This window comes from Amphiprion ocellaris, chromosome 16, assembly GCF_022539595.1.
Source record: "Amphiprion ocellaris isolate individual 3 ecotype Okinawa chromosome 16, ASM2253959v1, whole genome shotgun sequence".
Classification (NCBI taxonomy): Eukaryota; Metazoa; Chordata; class Actinopteri; family Pomacentridae; genus Amphiprion; species Amphiprion ocellaris.
The window spans coordinates 883,679-909,489 of NC_072781.1; the positions used below are offsets into that span (position 1 = coordinate 883,679).

General features: G+C 37.2%; 1 long non-coding RNA gene across 3 annotated transcripts in view; it reads left to right on the forward strand.

Annotated features, from left to right (window-relative positions):
* The window catches only part of LOC118469603 (uncharacterized), a 128,091-nt gene that overhangs the window by 91,137 nt on the left and 11,143 nt on the right, over positions 1-25,811 (forward strand). For 2 of the 3 annotated variants that reach the window (XR_008604347.1, XR_008604348.1), the window contains exons 5-6: positions 12,740-12,949; positions 13,037-13,208. This is a non-coding gene — a long non-coding RNA (uncharacterized LOC118469603). Of the gene's footprint in view, positions 1-12,739; positions 12,950-13,036; positions 17,611-25,811 lie in introns of those variants that run through there. The other variant, XR_008604346.1, reaches the window with a different exon arrangement.

Here is a 25,811-nt window from a genome sequence, read left to right on the forward strand (position 1 = left end):
AGACACGTTTTATTTCCGGATAATTACGTGTCATTAATTGCATTTAAAAACAGATAACTTCGTGCTGAGCGTTAAAATCCTTCAGCTGCAGAGCAACCAGGCAGAATGAAATACTACCGTGAGCCAACAGCAGAGAAATTCTTTAAATTTAATAGTTTAGGTTGACGCTACCATGAAGGGCTGCACCCTCAAGTGTCTGTAATTACAGTTTTTGGACCCTGCAAACCGGCTTTTTGACGTGACTTGTTGTTTTCAGAGCTTTGAACAGACGTGTTAAATGTTCTATGTGGTTTCTGTGTGCTGCTGTAGGCGGCTTGTTCTTCATTTCATCACAGAAGTTCAGAAAGTCAGCGTTAGATGTTGATTGGTTTCTTTTTGCTGCACGCTCAGTCTGATCTCTGAAAGCTAAACACAGTGTTAGCTCGATGTTAAAATGGTTCTTAAGAAACGTTTTTAACATTTCTTTTTTTCCACCAAAAAATGTTCAAACATGTTGAAAATGTGGACATCAGAAGTTTCACTGTGAAAATATATTTTTTTCCCACATTTTCAAACATTAAAATGGATTAATTTTGACCTGCAGGACGATACGAGGGTTAAAGGCCCCACAGTGACATACAGGTGGGAGGGATTGTCCATGATGGATGTGAGCTTTGCCAACATCCTCCTCTCACCCACCTCCTCTATGGAGTCCAGGGAACAGTCCAGGACAGAACCAGCCCTCCTGACCTTCTGTTTAGTCTCTTTCTGTCCCTTTCAGTGCTCCCTGCTCCCCAGCAGACCACTGCATAGAAAATAGCAGACGCTACCACAGAGTCGTAGAATGTCCTAAGCAGAGTCCTGCACACTCCAAAGGACCTCAGTCTCCTCAGCAGGTGGAGACCACTTTGGTCCTTCTTGTACAGAACCTCTGTATTGTGTGTCCAGTCCAGTTTGTTGTTGAGGTGAACACCCAGGTATTTGTATGTGTCCACCATGTCAATGTCCAAACCCTGGATGTTCACCGGTGCAGTCCGGGGTGTCCTCCTCCTGCGGAAGTCCACGATCATCTCCTTCGTCTTACTGGCGTTGAGCTGCAGATGGTTTCGCTCACACCGGTCAACAAAGTCAGAGATGACCGTCCTGTACTTCCTCTCGTCCCCCTCAGATACCCGACAATGGCTGTATCATCGGAGAACTTCTGGAGGTGACAGCTCCCAGAGTTAGAATGGAAGTCTGATGTGTCCAGGGTGAAGAGAAATACCAACATGAGCTTATTTATTCCGATAATTTCCCATGCTACATGTTGTAAAGCCACATAAGATGAATTTAAAAGCGAATGCTGTTAAAGAAAAAGAAGCGTGCAGCAGTGTGAGAGGGAGAAGATGGTCGTCAGGATGAATTATCAGCTACACGAGTCCTTCGTCTTCACCTTTGATCTGCGGCCAATTCATGCAGCTGCTGCTAAGTACAGTTAAAGCTGCAGAACGCTGATGCAGGTTCCCACTTTATCAGACGTGACATCAAGACAAAACATCCACTCATCCATCAAGCTGTTCATCTCCTCTCAGCGGTAATGAATAGACCGATTTAGTGGAGGAGCCTCGTGGCAAAGTACGCAATTTATAACGACACTCACTGAATGCACAGAGTGAATGAGTGGTGTGTGGCATGAATATTACAGCACATAAAAGTATGCTGGCGGGAGGAATTCTTCAGCACACGTGTAGGAGGGAACATGTATGTTACACTGAACACTCGTCATGCTCACAGCGCTACACGTGCTGCTGCATAGTGGAACATTATCTGCATATTCTTTGGTTTTTATGTGTTGTAGTTTCTGCTAAATGAAATCTTTGCACACATAATAGGGAAAGCACAGACATTAAGAGAAATTTGCTACTTATTGTGAAATGAAATTTACCATTTAAACTCTGGATGTGGCTGTTTTATCTTAACAATGCCTCTTTTGAAATCAGCCTGAGAAAGATGGGAGGATTGTCGCTTTATGACCTGAAAAATATCAAAACCTAACGAAGTTAAAGTAATCCCAGACCAGCAATTATAAAACAGTTGAGTGATTATCTGACACTGCCTCTTATTCTGTTAGATTTTATTCTGTGTTTTTGTATTTTTGTCTAGAAGTGTCCTCACTATGAGGTCGAATGGCTGACTAGATAACAGACACGTGTTTTTCTGCTACTTTATGGATGATTTTTTTTACAAGGTTCTAGTATAAATGTTGCCATCGATCTTCCAAAGAAGGTACACTGTAAAACCAAAAATAAATTTTAAAAAATCAGTAAAATAGGATTGAAAGTCTGACAAAGGTGCCAGAAAAAATATGTTAAAGAAAAAACAAAAACAGTGAAAACGTGTGAGGGTAATAACTATAAATAATAATTATTTTTTAATGTGTATTTGAATAAAAGTACAACAGTAAATGATGTAACTTAATGGTTACAGACGGTAGTAATTATTTTTAAAAATACAGATTTAGCCTGTTTTTACAGTCAACATATAAATCAAAAATATTATCTAATTTAACAAAACAGGTGAAATATTTAATTGATGAACTCTTTTTCAACCCTTAGCCTGCTCTGTTATTCAAGCAACAGCAAATAGCTGTAAAATAAAGACATTTAGCTGATTTAAACACTGATTTAAATAAGTCTAGCTTCCATTCTGCAAATGAAAATGCAGCATTACCTCATAAACTAATTAATAGAACTTGTTAATTCCATACAGTTGCTTTCAGATGCTGGCTGTATTTTAGAGCTGGGAAGATAAATCCATTAATTATCAGCTAGAGGACTGATCAAGTCATTTTCTTTGAGAAAAAAGTCAAAATTCTGTGATTGCAGCTTCTATAATGTGAATATTGTCTGATTTCTTTCCTCCTCATTGACAGCAAACTGGAGATCTCTTTGGAACATTACTACATTTTCCACCAAACAACTAATCAAGGACTCAAGAAAATGTTCAACATAATAAATGAAAATTATCATTATTTGTGGTGCTGCTTTACTTCAATGCTTCAACCACTTTTACCAAAATTCCTCTTTTCATTTAGTGGATGTCCTGATTGTAGTTTCATGAACACCAAACCTCAGTTTATTAAACATTCATTCGTCACTAATCTGTCGATACTCTCATTTATATCTCACACAGCAGAAGAGGAGCATCGCCCTGATATATTACAATCTACAGTTTCCATTAAATGAACCTGCACTGAATCTGCTGTCGCTGTTAAACATCTAAACATCGTCGGTTAAAAAGCATCCAGCCGTTAATAAATGTACTTCACAGTGTTTAAAGCTGCTCTGAGAGGTCTAAATGCAGATCTGCAGAGAAGACAAAGCACCGGCTCATCTATCAGACTGGTTCATCTGGTCCCGTCCTTCAGTAAATTATTCATCATGGTTCCGTGTCTTTGTCCGGGAGAATAAGATCAGAGCAGTGAATGGACACCTCTGTGTTCGGCCCTTTTTCATGGACTTGTTTACTTTCAGGAGAAGCTGATTGTGGTTTAATGTGGCTGTGAGTGTGAGCAGCTTCGGGGTTTTTTGCACAGTTCGTTGGTGTTATTTCAGAAACTTCTCGTGTCCTGAGGGTCCGACCTCAGACAGATTCGCTGCTGTTGATAGAAATGTTGAATATTTGCAGTGGAATTGACTGGTCATGGAAATGAAACGTCTTTTCGCAGCAATATGAGCTCTGAAACTAAGTGGTGCTGCACTTAAAAAGGGCAGGCGACTAATTCATCTCCTCGGCTCTTAACAGAATGATTAACAGCAGAACCGAGACGTTTGCAGCCTGCAGTCGCTGTGAGTCCTGGTTAGAAATGGAAGATGGTCATTTATCTTGTTGCACTTCTTACAAGGTCTTCAGTCACCGTGTCCAACTGTGGTCGTTTAGAAGATCCATCCTGAGCAGAAGAACCCGTCAGTCAGGAGATTTATCTTTATAATGATGGCTGGATTTCATTCTGTTCAACACAGATTACAGGATTTATGTGTGTGTACATATTCATTGTCTTATAAGGTCTCTTTTTTTGCCTAATCCTAATTTCCCCCTTAGACATTTTGCTTTATTGTTGTTATTATTATTATTATTTAAATAAAACTAAATAAAATTCTGTTTAAAAAAAAGATAAAAATCTGTAAAATAACATGGAAAGTCTGACAAGGATGGCAGAAAAAATATGTTTAAAAAAAGCACACAGTAAAATAGTGAGAACAAATATACATAAATACAGATTATTTAGTTTTTGTATATTTGAATAAAAGTGCAACAGTAAAATATTGTAATTTAATGGTCACACATAGTAAAAGAACAAATAATTATTTTTAAAAATACAGATTTTTGATGGAGACATTATTCACAGTTTTAGCCTGTTTTTACATTCAACATGTAAATTTAAAATGTTCCGTGATTTTAAAAAATATTACCAAATTCTCTTTAAAAAAAAGAGGCAACAAGGGTACCAGAATAAATATGTATAAGAAAAGACTTTATTAATGCCACAGTGGGAAAATTTGCATCGTTCCAGATGTGCAAACATTTAGGAAATGTCGTACAAAAAATAAACCAGGATATACACAAATACAAATGATAAAAATAACAAAAACCCTTTAAAAAAAACCAAAATAATGGCAAATGCATGCGTGAGATAATAATAAATGATCAATTGTGTGGATTTCAGTACCATTATAGAATGAAATCTTATGGTCACACGTTAGTTGTGTGATTTTGAAATTGAAACATGACAAAAGAAATATAATGTTTAAACTGAATCCATGCGTGCACTGAACAATCAGCTGATCCGTTACCAGCAGACAGGCAATAACCTGGTCCAAGGAAAAGAACCGAGGGGAAGACGGGGAATAATCCGGGGGATGAGCAGGAAAAACTGAGGAGAACGCAGGTGCAGCTGCAAGGAAAGGAGAACTCCGGGTGTGAGTTTTCTTTCTTTCTTTTTTCTTTCTTTCTTTATCTCTTTCTTTCTTTCTCTCTTTCTTCAGTCAACATGTCCATTAATACTCCGTACTTTCTTTGATGTAACAAACAGGGAAAGTCTGTAAAATTAGCAGTTAAATAAATCTCTAATATACATGTTTTCTTCCAAATAATGCCAATTAAATTCACTGAATTTAATCTAATGAAAATAGTGTAATTTTAGGCTCAACATAAAAGAACAACTTACCATTTGTAAACACACACTTTTTATGCCAAAATTTTGGCTTTTTTAAGGTTATCCAATAAATTCAAACATATTTTATGTGATTTTATTGATCTATATTGGTAATTCAACAAAACGGGGAAAATCTGTAAAATAACAATAAATTGTTTTAGAAAATCCAGTTTAAAATAGATATTTTTAATGTGAAGGATGTCTTGTTTTGGGGGAAGTCAAAAAGTAGCAGTTATCTAGATCACTACGGGGCTGAAAAATGTAACATAATAGAATGTGTAATTTCAGTTTCTGTTGATAATTATCTGCTATTTTTAATTACCTATATTTAATAAACAACAGAAAAAAGTTTCATTTGAGTTTAACAAGCCTGCTTTGAATTAGTCGAATTTAGTCTGTTTATCAAGGTGCATGAGTTATAATTTTAATAGTGACACAACAATGATAAACACACACACACACGAGAAATAAGTGAGGACATTAAATAAAGAAAGTAAACCCGGAGGCTGACCAGGACCGAGCTGCTGCACCACACTGAGGTCTGGCTGATCCGGACCGGGTGTCACCACACTGGCCTCGGTGTTTCTGGAGCATGAAGCTGCTTCTGACCACAGCTTCCAGCAGAGGAGGTCTGCAGGTGTGGATGGGTGGTGAGACCCTCCAGCTGCAGACCAGCATTCCTCCATAGACCTGCACATAAACCACAGAGGAGGGATCTGATGATCATCTGAAGATGTTTCAGGGAGGGAGAACGGTGTACAAATTAGGAATCCTAATTATCAATAATTGCTGAAAAGTAAACACAAAATATGCATTTAAATGGTGCAGGAGAGCAGGACTACATGTATGTCGTCACCAGGACCTTATTTTTACATCAGTGTTTTTAGCTGCTTTTAAAAAGACTCTTAAAGATGAACACGGCACACAATGAGGGATATTGTGTTCAAGAAAAATGCAAATAGAAAACATACGGTGTTTCATCCATAGTCATGTTTTTTTTTACATTGCAGTGACTTTAAACTTTCCTGTAATCTCATGTGCTAAAAGCTTAAAGTGTAAATGTCTGCAGCTTTCATCTTTTCCAGCGATGCTCACAGCTCTGGGGAGGAGGTCCTATTGTCTGTTGTGTGGCCAAATTTTTTCTTTCCAACTAGCCGAGGCAAAACCTCAAAAATGACTTTAATGTGTTTCGACGGGGCAGACGGGTCCATCATGACTAAGCATAGCGTGGTCCAATCAAAGTGGAATAATTATTAGTCTCTAAAGTGAATCTGGCATGGTAGATTATATTTGCAAGTTTCACAACCTTAACTGACCTGTGTTGTGTTTGATCTCACTCTGACTATGAAAACACACACATTTAGGTTTAGTGAGTTCGTATTAGCAGCATCAGAGTTACTGTAAGTACAAAACAAACACCTAAACTTGACCTGCAGCTGCTCAGTTTCGGGGTAAGTTTAGGTGAGAAACGAACTCAGGCAAATTCTGACTTTGAGAAAATGAACAAAACAAACAAAAAGTGTTTCTTAACCCTCATGTCGTCCTGCGAGTCAAAAATTGACCCATTTTAAAGTTTGAAAATGTGGAAAAAAAATTACTTCTAATGTCCACATTTTCAACATTTTTGGGAAATCTTTGGGCATTTTTTTGGTGGAAAAAAAGAAATGTTAAAAATGTTTCTTAAGAACATTTCCATAAAAATCAACCAAAATCCAGAAGTTTTACTGATATATATGGAATCACTTTAGATATTTTTAAGATGTTTTTGGAAGATTTTTACTCATTTTTTGGAAAATATTTACAAGAATTTTCTTGCCAAATTTGGGGGATTTTTAAAAAATAAACCTTTTAAGGAATTATTGGAATTTTCTTCCTGAAGGTTTTGCAAATTTTCAGAAATATGTGGGATTTTTTGCTGAACTTTTGGATTTTTTTCAGACAAGGAAACAACATTTTTTTTAACAGGAGGTTAAATGTTCCTGCGGCGTTGTTCTGTTTTGTCAGCACACAGTCTGAGCAGCAGATTGAGTGTTGATGCTGTAAATGTCAACCACTGCCTCCCGACACTTTCACCTCCCATTATCAGGTCCTCTGAGGCCAAGAATTATGTCACTCCTCGTGTATTCCTGAATTTCTCTTTTGCGCATTTTGATAAATAACCGTATGATGTGTTTCAGTGCAGGAAAGGCTTCTGAGTGATGAAGCAGGCAGTTAGTTACACTGGAAGGCAACTATACAACCTAATCTTTTAAAGTTAAGCCCTGATTATCACTCATAACAGTATTGCAGCTTTTTCAGTTTAAAATACAAAGAAAACCATATAAAAGTGAACACAGACATGTTTCATGCATCTATTGATACAATATATACATATCAATTAGCCACAACATTAAAACCATCAAGATATTTTAATATGTTCTTCTTCTTATTATTATTACATTTCTTGTAGTTTGTGCCATTTTGCAGAGTGTCCCTAAAGTGTGGACACAGAGGAAATCTCATTACCGATAGTTTTTTTGCCTCCGCAGAATAAATATGGCTCTTATATTAAATGTAGATTTGATTCATTATCAAATATATATTAAATCAATATATTAAACATTTATATATAGACTAGAATGTTGTTAAAATGTTCATTTCTTGAAAATATGTATTTTCCTATGTGTCCAGACTTCAGGGACACCCTGTATATGCAACAACGTTGTGTTTTATTACTATTTTAAAGGCAAAAAAACCTGAACGAGCCAGAGTTCACTTAGGAGAATTTTTTTCATGCGTTGTCCTTTACCAGATGTCAAAAATGCACCCATACGCATAGAATAAAACAACATATTAGTGATGTTTACTATGAAATATACACAAGATGGAACATTACCGAGCAATCTGCCACAGTTTAACGTGTGTTAGTTTAGATAAATAAGTAAATATGTAATAAGAATAGCAGAAAATGGTGGTGGATGTGTTCAAAAACATTTGTACCTAAATGTAGTTTCTCGTATTGCGATGCGACCAAAGTGCTGAAGGAAAAAGAAACAACACTTTGGTTTAATAAGAGCAGGAAGATCATCTCTGGATTGTGACTTAGTGCGTATTTTTAGTCGAAGTCACAGCCTGAAGTTTCCTTTGTTTTCGTCAATGCTGCCATGTTGTGTGTGTGTGTGTGTGTGTGTGTGTGTGTGTGTGTGTGTGTGTGTGTGTGTGTGTGTGTGTGTGTGTGTGTGTGTGTGTGTGTGTGTGTGTGTGTGTGTGTGTGTGTGTGTGTGTGTGTGTGTGTGTGTGTGTGTGTGTGTGTCTGTGTGTGTGTGTGTGTGTGTGTGTGTGTGTGTGCACGTCGTGTGTCATGTCAACAGTATGATCCAGAGAGTCTGGGTGGAAAGAGCAGGAAGCTGCAGTGACGTTGAACATTGTACACAGATGTTTATGTATATTTATAAATATGAGGTTGTAGCGCAGAAATCACATATCTACATTTGCCCAGTTGCTTTTCGTCTAGACTTGTATTTATGTTGGTAAAGGCAGCAATTATGTAGTGCAAGTGCAGGGAAGTGTGTTTTTATTATAATTAGAAGAAGTTTAGCCTCCTGAACTTCAGGGACCTCGTGGGACGATGGCTGATGTGCAGAAAAAAATGAAACATTTAAATAATTCATGGATTAAGAAGAAAAATATTGCAGCTTTGTTGTCAAGTTTAATTTTATACACTTATGCTGACATCTCTAAAATTACTCTAAAATCCCTAAACCAATGTGAACTCTCTTGTCACTCATAAATTCATTACAGAGGCATTTACGGAAGCTTCACAGCTCGACTTGTTCGTTCTTGCGTCTGAACTGGCAGAGTCCCAAAAAACTGAAGAAAAGCAGAAAAGTGTAACAGCAGCACATCTGATTGAGAAAAAACAGCAAAAAAAATACATAAAGTCATTTGTAATTACTTTTCTACTTGCGACACTTTATACATAATGCTGTTTGCATCTTCAAAGATCTTTATCATCTTTTAATAGTGTTTTGTTTTGCTGCCTTAAGGAGAAATTTAGATCTAAAAACTTAGTTTACTCCACGTTTTTCAGCTCTGACTAGTGTCTGCAGACTTTCCTTTTTACACCTCATACAGTCCCAGCAACCTGAGGGTTTACAGAAAAAAAAGACTCGCTGCTGCTTATTATGCACACAGTATTAACTGTCAGATGACTGTCAGCATTTTATCAGCTCACTATGAAGGCAAGGAGACGTACCTGAACCCAAAGAGGAAATTATTCCCTGAACTGCTTCATCAAAGAAAAAATAATCTCAAAGGTTAAAGGTTAAAAAGTTTTAAGCAAATGAACATATAGCTGGAAATATCTAAGATCAAAAACATGCAGATTCTGATGCATGACCAGTGTTGGGTTTAATGGAACACATGTTACAGAATACTAAGTATGAGTGGCTGTATTCACTTACAATGGCGACTTAAACAGAATGCAGTTAACTACTTCAAATAAATAAAATGCAGTAAAGGATTACTTCTTTTATGTGTGCAGTTTCATTCAGAATTTTAAACATAGTTGTGGTTTAGTTGCACCTTTGCTCGTCTGACTCATCGGATGCTGGTTCCTCTCCTGTGGAACCAGCTCCCAGTTTGGGTTCGGGAGGCGGACACCCTCTCTACTTCTAAGACCAGGCTTAAAACCTTCCTTTTCGACAAAGCTTATAGTTAGGGCTGACTGGGTGACCCTGACGGGGTGAGCTGGTGTTTTCATTTGCACAACTGACTTCCCCTCTTGACGTCCCTTTAGTTTGCCCCTAGTTCTGCTGCTATAGGCCTAGGCTGCTGGGGAACCTCTCTTGATGCACTGAGCCCTTCTCTAACTACCTATGTATTTACTATATATACCATTATTGCATTACATTCACTCTGTTTCTTTCTGTGTCCTTTCTCCGAGTGTCCCTGGTCCCAGAGCTGGATGCTGGATGCTTCAGATGTGTGGCTGTGTTTTATGGTCCTTGTGTCCCACCCCCCACCTCTCTATCTCTACCCCTCTATCTGTATCCCTCTATCTCTACCTCTACCCCTCTATCTCTACCTCTCTACTTCTTCTGTCCCTCTCAACCCGCCCGGCCAGCAGGCAGATGGTTCCCCCACATTAGAGCCGGGTTCTGCTCGAGGTTTTTTTCCCTGTTAAAAGGGTGTTTTCCTTGCCACTGTCTCCTTAGGGCTGCTCTGGGGGTCAGGCATATGGGTTCTGTAAAGCGTCTCGAGACAATTTGACTGTAATTGGCGCTATATAAATAAAATTGAATTGAATTGAAATGTTGGCTGTGGGGATGTTTTATAATCCCGTTCACTGGGAAACAACCTGCTATGCTCAAGTTTTACAAATTATGGTTGTGCTTTAATGAAGACCTTCTTGTTTTAATCTGCGTGCAAATGTTCCACCAAAACAGTCCCCTTGTCACTATTTTAGGGGACACCATTGCTGCATCCTGGGCTGAGCGCCACCTAAGACAACTGCAACTGCTTTGAAGAAATATAAACAAACCAAAACATTTTCTCCCCATAGAAGAATGAAAATGAGGTGCAGTGAGACCATTCTGTGCTGCAGAGTGGTCTGACGATGCCAAACCAGACGCTTGCTGGTCAAACTGTCTCCTGAGCGAACTACCTACTTAGCTAATTAGCTAGCCAACTGCAAACTGGCGCTGTCGGCCACTTTTACAACATGCATGATGTGCATGTTGTAAAACTGCTCGATGATGGAATAGAGCTCAGGAAGTTCCTCTGTAGAGTTTAGGTTGCATTCGTGGAACCAGGAGATTTATGGTACAGAATAAAATAAAACTAGGATGAAAACTGAGACGTAGAACTGCTTTTTTTAATGTCAAATAACGTCCACTACCGTTCAAAAGTTTGGGGTCACCCAGGCAGTTGCATGTTTTCCATGAAAACTCACACTTTTATTCATGTGACAATTAATTTAACAGTTTTACACAAAATCAAATAGTTGTTGGACCAGATTAATGTTCTTGTGTTGAGTCAACATACATTTTGGACTTGATTCAACTCATTTCAAAGGGTTGAGCTCAACTTAATTTGATGAAGTCAAGTTAGTTAATTAATTTTACACTTTTAAAAATTTTAATAGCAAATAAAATTTATTCAACTCTAGTAAATGAAGATTGAAATAACAAAACTGCTAAATGCTAAATAAAAGCAGTTTAAAAACATGGAAATACTTTATATAATTTAATTAAGTTAATCCAAATAATACCACATTCAAGTGCAGTGACAAAAAATAAACAGTTTGAATGAATTTATGTAAATAATTTTATTTAAACATGATTATCCCTCACATGACTGCACAAGGGTTTTCTAATCATCAATGAGCCTTTCAACACCATTAGCTAACACAATGTAGCATTAGAACACAGGAGTGATGGTTGCTGGAAATGTTCCTCTGTACCTCTATGGAGATATTCCATTAAAAATCAGCCGTTTCCAGCTACAATAGTCATTTACCACATTAACAATGACTACACTGGATTTATCATTCATTTTATGTTATCTTCACTGAAAAGAAATGGTAAAACAGGAGCGTATAAACCCACGTAAATGTCTGGAAACTTAAAAAAAAAAAAAAAAAAAATAAGAAGTCTGAGAACCCCAACTTTTCAGTGTGAGAGCTAGCTTTCCTGTTCTCTGCAGCAGTGTAGATTTATCTTAGTGTTATTTATATCTTTTTTTATACTCACTTTAGGAGAATTATTTGCAAAATGTTCTTAGAAATGTTCTTATGTGAGAACTGTGTTGTCACATAGTTTTATTTTCATCTCGTTTGCTGGTTTTCACTCTAACTTGATGCTGTATGAAACTAAAAGTTCAGGGAAAAATTGATTCCTCATCCTTTTAGCCAGAATAAAACCTAATCAGAGGGACTCCTGGGTTCAGTCTACTTCAGTGAGTGAAACTGTCATTCACAGTGTTGCATTAATAATGTGAAACAATGTCGAAATAATCCAAAATATCATAGTTAATTTCAGTAATCTGATGAAATACATCCCAGATTGCATTTAATGGTGCATATTCTGTAATCTGTTGCGGAATATATTTTATACAAGTAATCAAATGCTGACTGTAAACCAGCAGTGGTACCAGTAACCACGACTAAGCATTACTGCACACAGGCTACTGCTTAATATCCTGTTCTTAATTGCACAATACTAGACATTTGTTTTTCTCAAACATCTATTTTTGCAGGAGCTGCAGAAGTATGTTATTGTCTGTTGGCAGTAATAATAATAATGTGTTGCAATCTCATCTTTTCTATATGATGTTTCTCTACATTTTTTGTAAATAATCTTAAACTGCCCTTATACCCCGGTCTTTTGAGCTGCTGTAACAGTGAACTTTCCCCCCTGTGGGATCAGTAAAGTTTATCTTATCTCATGTTGCCCTGTAATACCTGAGGTCCACCTAATGCAGAGCTACTTCATGATTTCATGTTTTTCCTGCATTTATGTTGATTCTCCGTGTTTTTCCGAGTCTTTCTATGCATGCTAACAATGTTTTTCTCTCCTTTTCTTCCAGTCGAGATGTTGCTGAGTCACTTTGGGGTCACAACATCATCATGGGATGGGGAGGCTGGTGACCGCAGGCAGCGACACAAGAGCTGGTGCTGTGAGCCGTGGTTGCAAACTGCTGGTTTCTTGGCAAACTAAATCATTCTGTGGAGTTGCCTCGGGGAATAATTTGCCCAAATGTTGAAAGGAAGAACAAATTCAAGAGGTCTGAATGGCAGTAAGTTGGATTTTTTTTTTACCGTCACATTGCACCAGATGACCATAAAACACCTGCAGGAGGTTGATCATGCCGTTAACTTTCCAGGTGCTGAGGTTTTTTCGGCTTGCGAAACGGCTTCCCGGGTTGTGGGCTGTTTTTGTAGAAAGATCTCCACACCCAATGAAGTCATGCTGATGCTGGTGAAATCCCAGCTGTGGTTAAAGCAGCTAGTAAAACGGCAGTAAAAGATTACCTCCCCTCTGGAGCCTAATCACCAGTGAGTATACCCAGAACACTTTATTTATAGTAGCATCATTTACTTTCATACAAAAGGCTGAGAAAACCAGTTAATCAATCAAAACGCTTTATGAACAGCACTTTCAATAAAGGTTAGAGCTATTTAAAATGTTTTACAGATGATCAACAAGCTGATAGGACAGCAGAGTAAACCTGTTAGAAAAAAACAAACAAAATTAAAACTAATGCTATCGTGGAAATATAATATTTATATATACGGAGAAATAATAAAATCTAAATAGATAAAATAGATAAGACAATGGAAAACAAAACTATTTAGTACCAAGTGCAAATAAATAAATAAAACTGGATTTATTTGAATTGAATACATGAACATGCTATAAAAAAAAATAAAAATAAAGTTTTTGAAAAGCCTTTAAAATTGTATTTTTCTAAATATTGTCAGTGATTTGCAGTGATACGTAACCTGTCAGTAAAAGGTAAGTTTATTGGTATCGAACCTTCCAGCGAGGTCATTTCAAGTCCTTTACCTAAAACCTAAAAAACATGTCAGTTACACAACAAAAAAAAAGAAAATACATGACAACAAACAGAAGAGGCAGATAACTGGAGTATTCTCAGTGCAGAAAGAATACAAATGGGATAGTCCCAAATTAGATTTAGTAAAAGGCAAACAGAAGAGGTTTTGATTTAAAACTAATCAGAGTAGAAGCAGATCATGTGTAAAGCAGAAAAACTAAATGATGCTTCTTCATGTTTAGACAAGTTAAATAACTTTACATGGAAATTAGACACATATACTTTTATTTCTTACATCTTTTCCTGCCTTCTTTCTTTGTAGTGTAACAATTTTACCCACTAAGTGCTTTGCTGGAGGATAAATTAACTTCTAAATTCTTAAAGATGTTTCAATCAAAAGGTTTTCTCTGCTCTGACTGACTGGTGGGAACTTATTCTCACCTCTGACTCACATGACTCAAGGTGAGTCATGTTAGTGGTAGAACTGGTGTTAGAACCAGTTAGGGAGGGATGTCAGGACTGGATCATCTGGCTGTGGTGCTGTAGACCCTCTACTCTGCCTCTACTACTCCCTGAATCTGTCTTTTCTGTCCAGAATGTGAACATTGTTGTCCTGTGTGTTGAAGCTGTTGTTTAGTCTCCCATACATCCAGCTCTGTATGTCTTGGACGACATATAAAACGCTGCTCAGCTTGTGTTTGGTTGTTTTAAATTCAAGGTGAACTAGTTTTAGTCTGAAGTGCAGCAGAATGCTGTGTTTGGTGGATATCTAAGTTGTTCCACATACTGGAGAGGACGGTGTTGTTATCCCTGTTCTTCTTTTCTGTTTAATATTTTTTCTTTCAGCTCTTTGCTGACTAAATGAAGGCCCAGATGGGATGGCCACATGTCTTTAGTGCGTTTTTTCTTTTCTGTCTGGCTTGTTTGGGACATTCTCACCTCGGTGGAACCTCCAGCTAATGTTGCAGTGGATATAAAGAGTATTTATTGTTCTTTGTGTGGAGGTTTCAGGGATGCAGTAATTTGATACTGATATCAGGTAAGAGCTGGATCCGGTCTGTGACAATGGGTCTATTTATTTGATGTCATTCTATGTCTACGTGTGCACGTTACATCATGCATTAGCAGCGCGCTAGTAAAGGGTGTGTTAACATGCCAGTAGCATCCAGGAAGCTAATAGCAAAGGGCCAATAGTTTAAAGGCATTTCTCACTTACTTTGCCAACAAGTTGTGTTTATTTGCATTAGTTTGCTGTTAAATCCCAATTCAGTCTCAAGCTGTGAGTTTACGACAGCAGCGTTTCTCCCTGTTGGCTTTCCTTTTTTTCCCCCGTTTTGTTTAAGCTAACATTTGTCGAGTAGTTTATGTAACGAGCCGTCATCAACTCGAGTCGTACTATCTTTACTTTACCAGCCTCTCTTCTGCTCTGTGTGTGGAGGGAAGTTAAACAAACATGATTAAACAGTAACCTTAAATGACAGCAGAGACTCTGATACTGAGCTGAAATTATATCATGGTAAATATATGAATAAAATAGCTTCTTTTTTAAAATTAAGGAGAATGGTATTTTATTTTTAATTGATGCAGCTCTATTATTTTATACTGAAATTTTAATTGCTGAACTTTAATTTTTAAGATTTTTTTTTTTACCAAGTTGCTCATACACAATTATTTATCATTTTAGGAATAATTTTACCTGTTTATATGTATTTATTTGTTCCATTTTGTTCTATGAAGTTTTGCCTTACACATAAAAGAGTGACTGCAGTCTCTACCTCACAGTGGTGACTACAGTTTATTAACTAAACACATTATTAGCGTTTGGCATCCAGACTGAGAAAGTCAGATGAGTGTATGTCTTTTAGGTTTCTAGCAAACTGTATTATTGAAGCTTCCATCCTCCTCAATGTTCACAGCACAGTCCAAAAAAGGCAATTTATTTTTATTGACATCCTCCCTCGTAAATTTCTGTAAATATTCTGTGGACTTTGACTCAGATCTCATCCACCTAGCTGAACCAGCGGCTGGATGTTAGGCTTAAAATGACACCTGGAAGTTTACTGGAAACCTGCATGGATCCAACTTTTTCAGTCCTGATACCAAACAAAAGTAAAATAAAAGCTGCATTCCCAACGGTGAGGAAGAAACTGGGAATAACTGTTATATTTGTAAAGCAACACCAGTGTTTACTCAAACACTGCTTTCCTAACTTTGTAAATGCATACTTAAAAACTGTAAATAATTCACCAGCAACTTGGTAAGAATCTTTAAAATTAAGAGAAATTACAATTTATATGTAGACCTATGAATTCAGCAAGATATTGCTCAGGAATTAAAATCTTAGTATGAAAAAACAACTGCATCAAATGAGAAAAACATGTAAACATGTTTCTCATACTATCGTATTTAATTTGAAAAAAAAATCTAAATTATTTGCACTGATTTAATTTCACCTCTATCAGAGTCTCTCCTGTCATTTACAGCTGTGCTACTTTCCCTCCTCTACTTTTTTTCACTATGATTTTCTGTTTCACACACAGAGCAGGAGAGGTAGGTAAAGTAAAGATAATGTTGATCAAATTAGTGCAATTAAAGAATCCCAATAAGTGTTAGACCTTATAAAACAAAGTTGGAGGGGAAAAAGAGAAGCTATCAGAGAAACGCTCCACCTGACCACTGTTTGTTTCCTGTTAAATCCCAATGAAGTCACAAACTAGTGCATGTAGACGTAAAGATGGAGCTGCATTGAATAGATCGGCTCAGATTTAAGTCAACATCAGATCACTGCACCTCTAAAACCTCCACACACAGACCAATACTTAGTCTTTGACTCACCCAAAAGGAACACAAGCTGGGAGTTACCAGAGCCTTCCAACACTGAGCTGAGAAGATCCCTGACAAGATGGAGAGGAAAAGAAAAGGAAACCCTTCAAAAATACTGCTGTCCCATCTGGAGCTTCAGAAAGTCCGCAAAGATGTGGGGAAAAAGCACAACATCAAACCTGGAAGAAATAAAGAGCAGGAGCAACAACGCTGTCAAACACAACTTCCCAATGCTCTTAAGAAGCAGAACTGAGACAAAACCTGGTTCAGCATGAGGACAAAACACCCAAACACAAGCAGAGCAATAGTCTATAAATCCAGTGCAGTGAGGAGTGCACAGACTTATATATACGGGAGACTAAACAACCACAAAGTTTAACACATCTGAAAGATATGGGACATTCTCTTAAGGACAATAATATCCAATGTCCAATGCAGACAGGAGTTCACAGACTTGATATAGGGGAGACCAAACAACAGCTCCACAAGAGACTAATTTAAAGAGAACGGCGTCCACATTCTGGACACATTCTGTCATTTTTCTTCTATATTTGTTTCCTGGAAGGTTTACACTTGATTAATTTACAAAACTGTCACAGAAGCAAAAGAAACAGGATACAGGAATTATTATATACAGAAAAATCCACCTGGACTCCAGAGGGTTCATGTCTTCTAGAGGTTTCCTTTGATTCCTGTGAGTTAGTCTCACTTCCACCAGAACATCTGCATGCAGCTTTATCTGAAAAATGTACAAAATTAAACAGTATTACAGTGGTGCTGATTATCTTGACAGCTAATCTGGGGAATTTCACATGTTTAATGAGTCTGTGTACTTAAAGGTGTTCTAGTGTAAGAACTGTGAAGCTGAACAGGTTAAATCAGAGAGAAGTTCAGTCAAAGATTTGAAGTTCAAGCAGATTCATTTTCTTCTTTCCTAATTTGTCATTAAAGTTTTTCACTAGTGAAATTTCTGCAGAAACATTTTAAGAATTAATTTATTTAATTTCTCTGTGTTTTATTGATAATGCTCTTTGTTTGTATGTTGATGATCAAATAAAAAATAGATGAATCAACATAAACACTGACTTACAGTTGTGTTTTTATAAAAGGGCAAAATATAACTATATGTATTTTTAATTATTATGTACACACATATTTATACATAACTCTCACTCCTTTTGTCTGCGACATTCTGAACACACATCAGAAACTAGTTCATCTTGGCAATCATGATAAAAATATATAAATCAAAATAAACACTTACTTTCAGCTGTGTTACAAAAGGGAAAAATATACCTATATATATATATATATATATATATATATATATATATATATATATACATATATATATATATATATATATATATATATATATATATATATATATATATATATATATATATATATATATATATATAAAAAAATTTTTTTTTTTTTAAATTATTACACACATATTTACATAAATCTCACTCCTTTTGTCTGCGACATTCAGAACTCATATCAGGAACTAGTTTCTTTTTCAAACTACTAAAGTTTTCAGCTAATTATTTATTACTGTATTTCCAAATTTCTTGATCAGCTATTTGTGCTGTTAAATGTTAGACTATAGTGGAGTTTCACTACATCGTAAGGTGTGCTACTAACAGTCCAAACCACACAGATGTCACACAAAAGAAATAAGGAGCTGTAAATCCTCAAAATTCAGAGTCTGGACTTAGTGGATGAATTTATTTAAATCCATTATTTGATGAATTGATCAAAATTAATGGACTGTCTGAGCTCTAACATTTAAGTATCAGCACCTCATCATGCAACAGGTACATTAAATACACTGAATTTACCACTTATTGGTCAATAAATTTTAAAAAAGAAAGGATGAATCCAAAATTTGAACAGCAACACATAAACAGCTGTTACTTTAAGGATCGAGTCCCTGCTGGATCATCAGAGGCTACACATGGAGGCGGCACAGATCTGCTCTTCCTCAAAACTGTAACAACGCTGCAGCTACCACATGGCTGCTTGTGTGTTTTGGCAGAGGAAGATTTCCTGATTCATGTCAGCGACTCTACAGCAAGTGAAGCTACAGAGACGAGGTCCAGCTGAGAGAAATCTGGACTGACAAAAGAAAGAATCATGACGGCAGCACTTAAAATACATCAAATATCCCAACGGCCTGCAGGAAACTTTTCTTTCAGATATTAAAGTAGGTTAAATAACAGAATCCCCAACAACAATTCATCATTTAAAGTATTTTCTGACACATTATTAGTCTGACTGCTAATAATCACGTTTGTAATTTATGTGGTGAGTAAGTTTCATGGCCCTCGGGCGACTGTCACACAACAAACCACGTTGTCAAATTTCAAAATGCGTCACTCACAGGCGATTCACTTTTCCCCAAATACATTTAGCCCACAGGAAATGACTTTCCATTTATGCTACAATAAGCCAAACTTCCAAACCAGAAAGGGAAAACATATCAGATAAAGAGAGGCGCTTTGTGTAGAGGTTTAAAATGAGTCTTCTATTGATCTGCCTTTAGTCGTGGTTGGTCTGGTTTTAATAGAGTGACAGAATGAGCATTAAATACCACAAATACTGCCAGCACTAATTTGTAGACAGCTTTGCATCTGATTTTTTGTTTTTATTTTACATAAAACTGAGCAAATACAAACTGCACTTGTCTTTTTTTTCGGTATGCACTGGTTTACTCTATGGACTGTAGAAATATGGCTGAAGGTTCACAGCTTTCTCCACGGTGAAGCCAAAATATCAGGAGCTTCCATCGCTTGCTGGCAGCACCAATTAGATTTACAACCCTACGTGGTATCGAGATCCCGCCTCCTTCTAGGCCCAGAGTGAGCACATCTCTTCAATGCCAAATAGAGCCCAGCTGCTATAATCTGGAGATCGACTGATGTCTTTTTCTAAGCCGATGCTGATTATTGGTGATCAAGGAAGGCGGATAACTGATATTTTGAGCTGATACACATTAGACGTGATGTTCTAACACCATGTGATACCAGAGAAGCTATCATTCATGACTAGACTTCTTTACTAATTAGGGTGACTATAACTGAATATGTAAAACAGAAATAGAAGTAATTAAATTAGGACGCTCTCGACTGAGATTGATCAGTTTGTTTCCTGTCCTTCTCTATGTTCTTAATCTTTCTCCGTTCTATTACCTTTATTGTCCACTATATTTTAAATCATTATTAATCATTGTTTTCCAGACTATTTCAGGTTCATCTATGGCTGCATTCTAACTTAGCCACTAGCCGTTAGCGTAGCCTTAGCCACTGTGAGAGAAGCTAATTTCCTGGTTTAACCCACAGCTTGTGTTTCTTGTTCAGTTTTTGCTGCTTGAGAGACATTTCTGAGACCACAGACAGAAAGAAGGCTGGATCAGATCTGACATAGCGATTTAAATTTATCAATAATCGGTCAATAAAAATACAGATACCAATAATCTGAAAAATGCCAAATATCATGATGATTGGCCCCTAATCAATCTATCCCTAGTGTGCATGCATGAAAATGTAGCTGTTGATCTACTGCACATGTGGAACGGGGCCTCCAAACAGACCAGAAGTTAGATTAATAGGGTGTCAGTATAGCTCAGCGGGTTAAATGGCTGAACCGTGTATAGGGGCTGGTCCCCAACGCAGAGGCCTGAGTTCGATTCCCGCTCACGGCCCTTTGCTGCATGTCTTCCCCCTCCTTCCTGTCTGTCTTTACTGCACCTATCAATAAAGCTGCAAAAAAAATAACATAAAAGAAGTTAGATTAATAACTATGACATTCTATCGCTTTGTTTCCCACTAAGGTCCAGATCTTAATTATTATTTTCCAGACTCTGTTTCAGGTTAATCTGTGGCTGCATTGTAACTTAGCCGCTAACCGTTAGCATAGCCTTAGCCGCTGTGAGAGGAGCTAATTTTTTGGTTTGTGGCAACGGCTTGTGTTTCTTGTTCAGTTTCTGCTTCTTGAGAGACGTTTCTGAGACCACAGAGAGAGGAGGCTGCATCAGACCTGAAGTAGAGCATTTAACTGATTAATAATCGGTCAATAAAAACACAGATAATCGGAAAAATGCCAATAATCAACCAGGCTGACAATCCCTAATCTTGACTGTCTTGGCCTGTTGTGGACTAATCAACTACTTTCTCTGTATTTGTAGTCTTAACTTGCTTGCTATGATGTTAGAATTAACATGCCAATTAAAATGCCTTTCAAACTCAGCTACTGCAACACTACAGTTTAATGCAGAACAAGTAACTTTAAGGTTTGAAATTAATCACGTGGTTGAGGAAATAACAGCCCTTCGATGCTTTTTTCTCTAATTCTGCATGTGCCTCTGTGTACTTTATTCAGAGCAGCTGTCAATAGCAACGACGTTCAGGCTTTTTACAACATATAACTAATCATCTTATCATGTTGATGTTCAATCAAGTGCAATTTTCTGATAAGTTAACAACAAGTATATCTGGGGAAAAAATATTTAAAGCACACGTAAGAGTTATTAAAGCCACAGTGCGGAAGTTTTACATGCAATAAACGAGTTCACACGATGCTGCCTGTCCTTGCCCTGCGCTGTACACTAGAGGTTTAAATCTGTTGGTTTTGACTGAAAAATTGGTTTGGAAGTAATGGTGGCAACTGAGACAAAGTAGGCTGCAGCAACTAGGAGTATTTGGAGGAAAAAACAAAACAAGGGGCAACTTTTTGATGCTCCAGATAATAAAGATAACTGTTCAGAAGAAGAATAACTGTATTAAAACAACAGCTGTCAATGGCAAGGTATGCGTCATGAGCGTTTAATGACTTTCACTGCCATATGAGGTAGACAACAGTTCTGCCCTGCAGCTTTAATTCAACTTGTTCTTGATGGAGGCTGGACTTTGATGCCATTTCTCCTCCCCCAGCCTCTATTAGCAGGCTAGGATGGTAAATTATGTCATGTCAACGCCCATTTCTAAGATATTTTGGCTTAACTTCTGGGGATGTCATCCATCTTTACATGCAGTCTATGATTTACTCTTTAACCGTGTTTAGTATTTTAGAAGCTCATATGTACTTGAATGTAAATCTTTATGGAAAATTAACTAATATCTATAGCTGACAGATGGTTGGAGTGCAGATCCTTCTTAACCCTCCTGTTGTCCTCATTTACAGGCACCAAAAAATATTGTTTCCTTGTCTGAAAAAATCCAAAAATTCAGCAAAAAAATCCCAAAATTTATGAAAATTTGCAAAACCTTCAGGAAGAAAATTCCAATAATTCCTGAAAAGCTTCCCTTAAAGGTTTTATTTTAAATATCCCTCAAATTTGGCAAGAAAATTCTTGTAAATATTTTCAAAAAATTAGTAAAAATCTTTAAAAAAATAGTGATTAAAACTTCTAATATTTTCTTTAAGAACATTCCCATAACAATTATTTGAAAGATTTCCCAAAAAATGTTGAAAATGTGGACATCAGAGGTTTCACTGTGAAAATATGTTTTTTTCCCACATTTTCAAACTTTAAAACGGGTTAATTTGACCCGCAGGACGACACGAGGGTTCACTGTAGCTGAGTTTTGGAAGTTTAGGGGAATTTATCAGTTCATCATAGAGTTTATTGAGATAAAGGGAAACTTGTTTTCCTATAAGAATCTAGTTTCAAGCATCAGTTCTCATGCAACATGCAAATCGACTTCAGCCTCTGTAGTCAACACTGAAGAGGTCAGGAATGAGGACGTATTTAAAAGAGAGTGTGTGAAAAAGGAAGACAGGGACAAAGACCGAGCAGAAATAGTTTGTGTGACAGAGAGTGAGAAAGAGGAGGGCAGATGTATTTTGCTGCCTATAAAGCTTCGGCATGCTTCTTGTTTTGGACTTTAGCAGAAGTGAATCCTGGCTGTAAGAAATGACAATACACCAATAAAACTGGTCAAACTGAGGAAGTTGTCTGTTGTGTTTGTTGCTGCATTGCTTCAAGGAGCTTCAGTTCACATTTCTGGACATCTTAGAGGAGCTCAGTTCATTTAACCCATAGGAAACTCAGGTTTTTTTAGTTTGCTTTAATTGGACTGGCAAGAACAAGTCAGAATGAAGGTGTGTTCAGAAATATTTTCACTGACAAACTTCTAATGAATACGTTTTGAATTAGGATTTACATTTTCTTCCATTAGTCAGGATGTGTAGACTCCTTTCTTTTTCTACTGACCTTTTTCTAAAAGTTAAAGTTCAGTTGTCGTTTCCTCTGATGCTCACAATCAACTACTTCTTAGTGATAATTACCTAATTTACCAGTCTAACCTAAAAAATAATAAATGTGCAACAACACACCTCACATTTGTTTCACACAATAATTGTTTTAAAATGTTACTGCTAAGGTCAATACTTTCAGCTCGAAGTGAAAATACATCTAAAACTTTTACTGAGAGTCTCATAATAAATCCAGATCTTGATTCAATACTTTTAGGTAATAGCCAGTTATCTCAGTGTACACACACAGCATTTTATTTTTCCTATACAGTTTTAGATAGTACTTTTCCACTTAAGCAGCTTAACACCAACTAGAAATCTTGTTTTTGTTGACGTGCATTGGTTTAGATTTTACAAACTTACAGCCCTGGAGGTCTGTAAAACACTGCTGTCTAGATTGTGATATTAAAGTAACAGCTTCATATTTTGAGAGATTCTTCGCTGTCTGATTGAGACGTTTGATGTCACCCTTATTTGTTTTATCCACTGGTAACAAAAACTATTTCTTTGCTCAACGTGAAACTGAAAGGACTGGCATCAAACCAACGTCACCAAGTGAAAAACCTCAGAGTCAGCTTTGGCTCAGATTTCACTTTTGAGCTTCACATCAGAATACATTTTATCAAGTCAATACAGAAACGTTACTGCATGCTTTTATTTCCTGGAGACTCACTATTGTAATATTCTGATACCTGGTTTCCCCAAGAAGAACAAATCTCAAGTTAACCCTTCTGTTGTCTTCACTGACAGGCACCCAAAAAAATACTGTTTCTTTGTCTGAAAAAAATCCAAAAATTCAGCAAAAAAATCAAGTCAAAACAAAAACCCACAGAGAGGCATTCATTTTTTATCATGGTCTAAATCTCTGGAACATCCTTCCTGAAGACCTGAAGGTAATCAAACTAAGATCTTTACAGCCCCACTTATCTCCACACCTGTCAGATATGGTCTATAATTGCAAGTATAGCTGATAGTCAAACTCTAACAACAGTTTGACTGAAATACCTGCCAGTCAGTCATATTCAGTTTCATGTATATCACGTCACCAATGCCCAATGACTCTCTATGACTACCTACGAAGTACAAGCAGGAGTGTGAGCAACAGGATGCTGAATTCAGTTTGCTAGTATTATTAATAAGAAGGGTTTCCTGAATGTTACACAAAGAATGTTCAAGTTCGCAAACATTTCCCGATCATCACCCTGATATCACTACTAAAATCAAAAACAGTATCATCAGTCTTGTCTTGGTTGTAGCAAATCCTGTCATTTTAAAGTATAAATTAGGGCTGGGACTTGAATGCGTTAATTATGAAAAATAACGCATTTAATTGCACCTTTCTTACTTCCTTAATTTCTGGCACACCGGTAACACTGATGCACACTCCAGCCCAGTAGGTGGCGCTAATGCACTTAAAGTCTGTTTGCAGCCCAATAAAGAGTGAATCAACACAGAAATGTCGGCAACTTTCTGTTTTATTACGAAAACTGTTCAACAAAAAGTATTTTTGAAAGCATCTGAGGCGAGAAATAAGCAGCTGAATCTGTCCTCGTTTTAGTTCAACAACAGCTAGTTTAGACGTTTAACGAAAGTTTTGCGATGCGTCGGACCTCCCTGCACCACATTTGCAGAAATAAAACTACTTTATGAAAATGAGCTCTGGGGTGATGCACCACACGTTAGCTACAACAGTTAATTTTTTCAATCGCATCCCACCGCTAGTATAAATACATCAATTTTCATGCATTACAGAAAGTGGCTTAAAGATGAGTTAAAATGATGAGACTTCACTGCCTGCTTTGGGTCAGTAAGCTTCAGGTCAGACAGCTTTGTCCAACATGTGGTCAAAAAAAATCACTTCTGGATCAATTATTGATGCCTTCAGGAGTCATCAAAAGAAAAGGCTTGGCAAAGCATTCAGTGTCTGATGTGACTAATGTTTCTTCAATACAGAGTCTGTAAAAAGTCCAGATTTTGACTGCTTTAACAGCTCTCTACAGTTCTTCTGTACTTAACTCCTCCCAAACTGTCCTCATCCCTGGAAAAGCCACAGCCCATTCTCTCTAGAAAATTTCCCATCTAATCGTGGCAACTTTACAATTACCTCTCCACTCTCACCCCAGCTGGTCGGGGCAGATGGCTGCTTTCTCTGAGCCTGGTTCTGTTGGGTTTTTTGGTTGTTTCCTTCCCACAGTCGCTGACTGCTTGCTCATTGGAAGCTTTGCCTTGTTGGGTTCCCTGTTCTTTGTTTAAAAGATGTGAAGTGCTACAAGATGACATATGTTGTGAATTGCCGCTACACGATTAAAAAAGAACATCAAGAGTGCAGGTCATTGTGCACCTGGCTTTCCAGCCGAAGCCTGAGGTCCTACACGTCGCCTTCAGCGTTATCTGTGGCATGAACTCACATACCCAGACAAGTCTTTTTACCTCACATCTTTTTGTCCTAGTTGATGCACTCTGAGTTTTATGGGTTGTGGTCACATGAAACACCTGCCTTAGGAGAGATGAATACGAGTAGTTGAGGCTAAATATTTCACTGGAAACTTTTAGCCCCAGTGTTATTTATAAACTGAAGATTGTGAAACAGAAACTGGGTTCAGCGTTCCTGTCTTGTACTGAAACAGAAAGTGTGACTAACCTGCTGGCTGTTAGTCTTTTTGTTCATAATAACCTTTCAGCTTACAACTACAAAGTTCTGAAAAAGTGGAGCTTGTTTAGTCCTGTACTTTAATACAAAGAAGAAACAGGGCAGAGTCATGTGATGACTGCATACATTTGTACACCAATCGTCACATCATCACGTCGGCTACGCCAACATTGGTAGAGAGGAAACGATATAACCTAAAAACATAACTATTCTGCACAGTCTGAGAGACACACGGAATTGTGATTTTTAAGTTTTATTTGTTTCATATTTTTGGGCTGTTATTTGTTGAAGTGCTTTGTATGAACGGTTTCAATGCATTGTTGTCACAAACTAGCGTATTGGACCTGTCTAATGACTGAATCTGGCTTGAAA